This window comes from Leuciscus leuciscus (assembly GCF_965113295.1).
Source record: "Leuciscus leuciscus genome assembly, chromosome: 9".
In the NCBI taxonomy this organism is placed as follows: Eukaryota; Metazoa; Chordata; class Actinopteri; order Cypriniformes; family Leuciscidae; genus Leuciscus; species Leuciscus leuciscus.
Genome location: NC_138733.1, coordinates 33551402 through 33557401, shown reverse-complemented (window position 1 = coordinate 33557401; position 6000 = coordinate 33551402). Strand labels below are relative to the sequence as shown.

Below are 6000 nucleotides of genomic sequence, written 5' to 3'. Positions count from 1 at the left end.
GATGCAGTGTTTCTGCAGGCGGTACACGGTGAGAATACACTTTAGGACAATATAACGCTGCAGTCAAATGAATAATAATATAATAATAATGATAATAATACACACACGATTATGTATTACAATGTTATGTCTGAAACAATAAGTATGTCGTGAAAGTGTATTGCCGCATGGAAATGTTAAGGTGACGTAAACCTGAACTTGACAGCATTGATCATGCTTATGAATTTTTTTTTTTTTTAAATGTAACGTACAATTTCTCAGCATAGCGAAATTGGCATACAATGTTTACATCTAGCTACCACAATTCCTTGCGCTCAGGTAGTTTGGCGTGACGCGCCTGGAACGCTACAAAGTCGTGAGTCGTGGTTTGAAGTCGTGATTTACGTGCTCAAAAACCTGCCTGGAAAGCAGCATAAACACCTCTTTTAACCCTGGGTAAAGGAGCGTTTCACACTTGTAATTTAAAAGGGGGGCTAGCACCGCTTTTTACCCAGGGTTATGAAACCCTTCTCTTTTGCAGTGTTTACTCCGCATTGTGGTGCCAAACTTGTACAGTGTGAAACGATGCGGTGTTAGAACTAGATGCTTAGCAACCAACAACCAGTCATGGAAACGCAGTCATATAAACAGTCGTTTCTGCAAGGAAAAAATGTCAAACGGCCATGGAAAATGCGACAATTGGAGTGAATAAGAGACCGTCATTCTTACCTTTATAGTTCGAAAAGTTCACGCAGAACAAAACTTGATATTACAGTCAGCAATGTGTAATATGAGGACGAGCAATGCTTTATGTAAATAGGTCACGTACTGCATTTGTCCAGTCAGTAACACTGACACCGTAAATATGCAAAGACGGACTTTAACCCAGGGTTTAGGAATGTGCAGTGTGAAACGTCAGCTTAACTGTTAACCCAGGGTATAGTATGAGTGTGAAACGTGAAGCAAGATAACCCAGGATTCCGATTACCCTGGGTTTAAAATGACCCAGGGTTAACTATTTCCAGTGTGAAAAGCCCTTATATCTCCCAATATTATGTTTTAGTGAGATGATATCTAAATGCTTAGTTTTATGACCATAGCTCTGTAGCTTTGAATGTGTGTGTGGGGGTGTGTGGGGTGGGCATATAATTCAATGCAATACAATAATGATTGACAGATGTACAAATAAATGTTCCTCAAAAGCTTGATGTATTAGGCTACATTTAATAATGACATTTCAGCATGATTTTTCTTACTTGATGGATAATCAAGTAAACCTAAACCTAATAAAAAAGTAAAAGGGTGAGTGTTCATTTGCTATTGCTAACAATATAAAAGTTATTTTGACATTTACTCTATGAAACTCAGTCAAGATTTCACAGCAAAAAGACATGTGAACCACAACCTGACAATTAAAGGCCTTTTACTCAGAGTCATCAAACAGACGACAGAAGGCATGCAGTAGAGTGTGTTTTTCAGCAAAGTTTTGAACATGTTGATAATTAAGAGACCTTAGAAATCTACGTATCAAATATGATGCAGTAGGGCTTAACAGGGTTACATCTTTCTTACTTACATTTCGGGATCAAAATAACACATTCAAAAATAACACACACAACTCTTTTGACTTGGGTATTATGGGTGGTTGTTACATGTAGGTCATTGCCTACTGACCCAAGTATCTTGATTGGGAACTTTCTAAACCACCTTTTTTTGTTAAAGAGATTTAGTTATGATACTAATACTATGGTTATCAGGTCTACTTTATCTGTTCATTCAGTGCCCTATACTGTTAAGATATGAAACATGCTCTATTTCAAAATCTAGTGTGCTGCCTCTGTAGAAAATCCCAGAGAAGAAAATCCCAGAATGCACCATGACAAGCAGAGGAAAACTAAATCCAAGATGGTGGACTAATCAAAAGAAATGTCTTTTTAAAAATTATTTTAAGTTTTATTTTAATTAGTTTAAAACCACTGAACCACATAAAACCCAACATAAAAAAATATATATATATATATTTTTTTTTTTTTATGGAACTTCGTTTGTTCGGAATGATGGAAATAATAGGAGACGGGAGGAACAGTTTTATTTCGATGGTTTAGAGAGAGAATGCAAAGTTTCTCAGGGGAACCAACGCTATCTCACAACCAATTTACGAGTGAGTAAAGTGTGGCTAATGATTTGTCTAAACCCACATGATGGGTAGGTTTAGGAACGGGGTCAGGGGTAGGTCATTCATACGAATTGGGCAACTCGTAAAATGTACGATTTAGCAAAAATCTTACGAATTCGAACGAGTGAGGTCGTATGAATTCGTACGAATTAGCCACCTTGTAAAATTCGTATGAATTACCGTGAGATCGGGTTGGGGGAACACAGTACTTTAGCAAGAGTATTGCAAACGCATTTAAATATAAATATATTTCGGTCAATGATTTCAGCCCTCCAAAACCATTTTGGCCCGAAACTGAAAATGGCTGTTTCAGGCCAAAATATTTGGTAGCCGATATTACCCAACTGAGAGGCAAGTCTTCTGTGGGGGTGCTAATAGTGTGATGCACAGCAGCACTGCCAACATACAGTGTTTTAATTCAGTCAATTATGAGCTTCCACTACAGTTACTGTCTAATGCTTCTATAGATGGCTGCTATGCAGGAAGTGTTAGGCAGTTCACTAGGTTTTGTAGCACAGCTGTCTCACATCAGACAGAAATACTTGAATCGCTCCTGCATATACTGACTAGTCAGTGTAACAGCACTTTAATCAGAAAGTATCAGGCGCTGCTTGAAGTTTTTGGGGCACGCTGGTCTCTCAATGTGATATATTACACTGTCTGAGGCTTTTTTTCTCTCTCTCTCAGGTAGTGCATGCAGTACATTTTTTCTCCACAGGCAATAAAAAGATTTCCACTCGACTCTTATGACAGCCTGTGATGTCGCAGATACCCTGTTTGCCGTACTTACTGTTGGCTGACAACTGATCAGCAGGCTGTGAGAACAAGGAAACAAGAAACAGACCCAACATTCTGGTCTCTTTACATGCATTTTGTGTATTGCACCCAGTGGGAGAAAATTCAGCTTGAACAAAAGTTATTGAGGGCTCCGGTGGGATCACGGCACCATTTCGGAACCTTTATTTCCATGGCATTACTAATTCAGTTCACTGTGGGAAGACTGTCCATTGCCTATTTTTCTCCCTGTTGGAACAGACATTCTGGCTTCATTTCCACTGGTGCAGCATACTTAACCCCATCAATGCTGTATCATCAATCACAACAAATGCTTCCAAATATCAAAACACAATCATGTCATTTCATGTTAATTTAAAGTTTTAAGCTGAATAATGGACAATACTAACACTATATTAATCATGAAGCCAATTCAACTCTAGAAAGAAGTAGGCTATTGGGCAGTACCTGCACAACAAATGGCAATGAACTTTAATTTTATAACTATTTCACAGTTGCAAGGTGGTAGTGAATCATGTTTATTGCTAAGCAGAATATTTTTGACAATCACCGCAATTGTAAGTTTTTATGATAGTAATTGTTCGCTTTGTGTTGGCTTTCAAAACTAAATACTTTTTTTTTTTTTTTGGGTTCTTTTCATGAATTGGTCAAATTACTCTTTTTATAAAATTTTTTTTTTTTAAACTCTAGTCTGCTCCGAGCTCGTGTCTTTCCCCCCTCTCTCTCTCTCTCTCTCTCTCTCTCTCAGTTGAAACATTCCACCCTGCGGGCTGGATATCTCTGAGTCTTCCATATGCATCCCGTACTCGAGTCATATGTGTATTCTAAGTCCTCCCTACGGGTAGGCGTTGTGTTACATATTCCTCCCGGGATATGTTACCCAGTGTACCTTGGTATTCCTGCGTTAAGCCTAGCCCTTCGTCCGTGCTAGTCTCACGACAGGGTGCGCAGTCTTGCGCAGGGCACTGGAAGACAGCCGATGTGGTGTGATTATACTGGGACCCCCAATTTCGTCAGTCACTGACGTAACTCGTAGTGACCGTACGAAAGGGAACGTCTCGGTTACGTATGTAACCCTCATTCATTGAGTAGGGAACGGAGACGTTATGTCCCTCTGCCACAACCACTGTACCGCTGAAACGGCCTGGAGTTCAGTCTCGGCTCCTCAGCGAGGAAACATAATGCGAGATTGCCGGCGCTCCTCATTTATACCCATGCGGTGGGGCGGAGTTGCGTGGAGTTGCGCCAATTCCGCAGACCCATGGCATTTCCCATGCCATTGGCTCGTTTTGTAGAACTAGAAGGTGATAGGCTTCTAAGCCCCCAATTTTGTAAGTCACTGACGTAACTCGTAGTGACCGTACAAAAGGGAACTTATATGTCATTTATTTAAATACTGTATATTTGTAATTAGTAAACATAAATAATAATGAAGTTAAAATATAGTGCATTTAAAATATAAAAACTGTAAAATCAAATAACACACCACAGTTAAAAGTATTAATCAAGTAGCTTTAGTTTGCAAGTCAACTTCTTTAAAGCACAGCAAAAGATTAAAACTTAATTTTACATTAAAAAAAAGTGTATTGGATTTGGATTCGTGCATTAGGTACAGTACACAAGACAAGGTCCAATGAAAAGCCCTTAAAGAGCCTAAACAACTCTCCCATCAATGGCTGCAAAAAGAGCTTTACGTTGTTCATGCGATTGAACAACGTCTTTGTGTCAAAATCAAGCATGTCTCTCCACACTCCCCTCCATCTGATGTGCTTTTGGAATGGGTAAAGATGACTCCTCTTGTGTGGTTCCCGTTATCATTTCCCACAAAAACATTTGAGAGATACTGTTTATATTAAACTGAAAAGGGGGATGTTCAAAAGCTCCCCAATCATAACAAATCAGTGCCTCAACCTCCGGCACTGGGCTAAGCAGATTACTGTCATTTTCCACAACTTGTCCCTTGCAGCTAACAACCTCCAATTAGCAAATCCCGCTGTGCGCATCTATGCCCTGACGGCAAGTGACTGTGACAGGCGGAGAAATTAGAAGTTTCGCATGTTAATCCACCATGCTCTAGAAAGTCAGGCTACCATCAAACTGCTTTGAGGGGAGATACAAATTCAAGGCACCCTACACCCGCCTAGACACCAACAACAATCAGTAAAAACAAAATGAAAAACAGGCCTACAGCAATGTGCAGATCTATTGAGTTTAAAGCAGTTGGCAGACTGCTATCGGCTAACACAACAGGCTGACAGATGGAAAGAAAGCAGGGTGTGTGGTTTTGACACAACGACTCTATTGTGTCAAGAACAACCTGCTCTGCACAGCGAAATTGTGATAAAAGTGTTTAAATAGAAAATGTAGCAAAGTTAATTATTTGACTAAAGTCTTGACGTATCATACAGTCCAACACAAAGATAGCTGATGTTGCACGGTGGGTCTCATTCACTAAATATTGCGTGGAACTTCTCAACAATATAACGATCTCTAAAGATGTGCTTTTGCCTGACAGCATTCACAGCAAGATCCTCGAACGATGCCAAGTGTGCCATCCTCAAATATAAGGGATGCACCGAAATGAAAATTCTGGCCCAAAACTGAAACCTGATGAAAACCGAAAATAATGCTTTCTTAGGCTATACGTCTACATTAATCCGGACACATTTGAAAACGGCGTTTTCGTTTAAAAACGTTCTCCGTCCACACTAGCGTTTTCAGGCGTTTTCGGACGTTTGTGTGGATGAGAAACTTTTGAAAAATGCCTGAAAACGCTAAATTCACCTTACTGGACAAAACGGAGAGAAAAATATACGTTTTCGTTTGAAAAGTGGACATTAGTGTGGACATGGCCTTAATAATAAATTTTTTTTAAATTCTTTCTTTTTTGGGGGTATAATTGTATTCGACTTTTTAATTAAATTCAATAATGTTATTTAATCTGATTTAAAAAATACAAGCCATTAAAATAGAATAACCATACTTTTTTATTTAAAGTAACACACAAACATTTTTTTTTAAATAATAATAAATAATATATTATTCTTCAT

At 38.9% G+C, this 6000-nt stretch overlaps 1 protein-coding gene and 1 long non-coding RNA gene across 4 annotated transcripts in view; one reads left to right on the top strand and one right to left on the bottom strand.

Moving 5' to 3' along the window:
- maml2 (mastermind like transcriptional coactivator 2) overlaps positions 1 to 6000 on the bottom strand; it is a 74961-nt gene that overhangs the window by 11731 nt on the left and 57230 nt on the right. The gene's annotated exons all lie outside the window — the stretch shown is intronic.
- On the top strand, positions 1411 to 3499 carry LOC309506811. The gene is made up of 2 exons (XR_014208931.1): positions 1411 to 2237; positions 2285 to 3499. It is a non-coding gene; the product is annotated as an uncharacterized lncRNA (long non-coding RNA).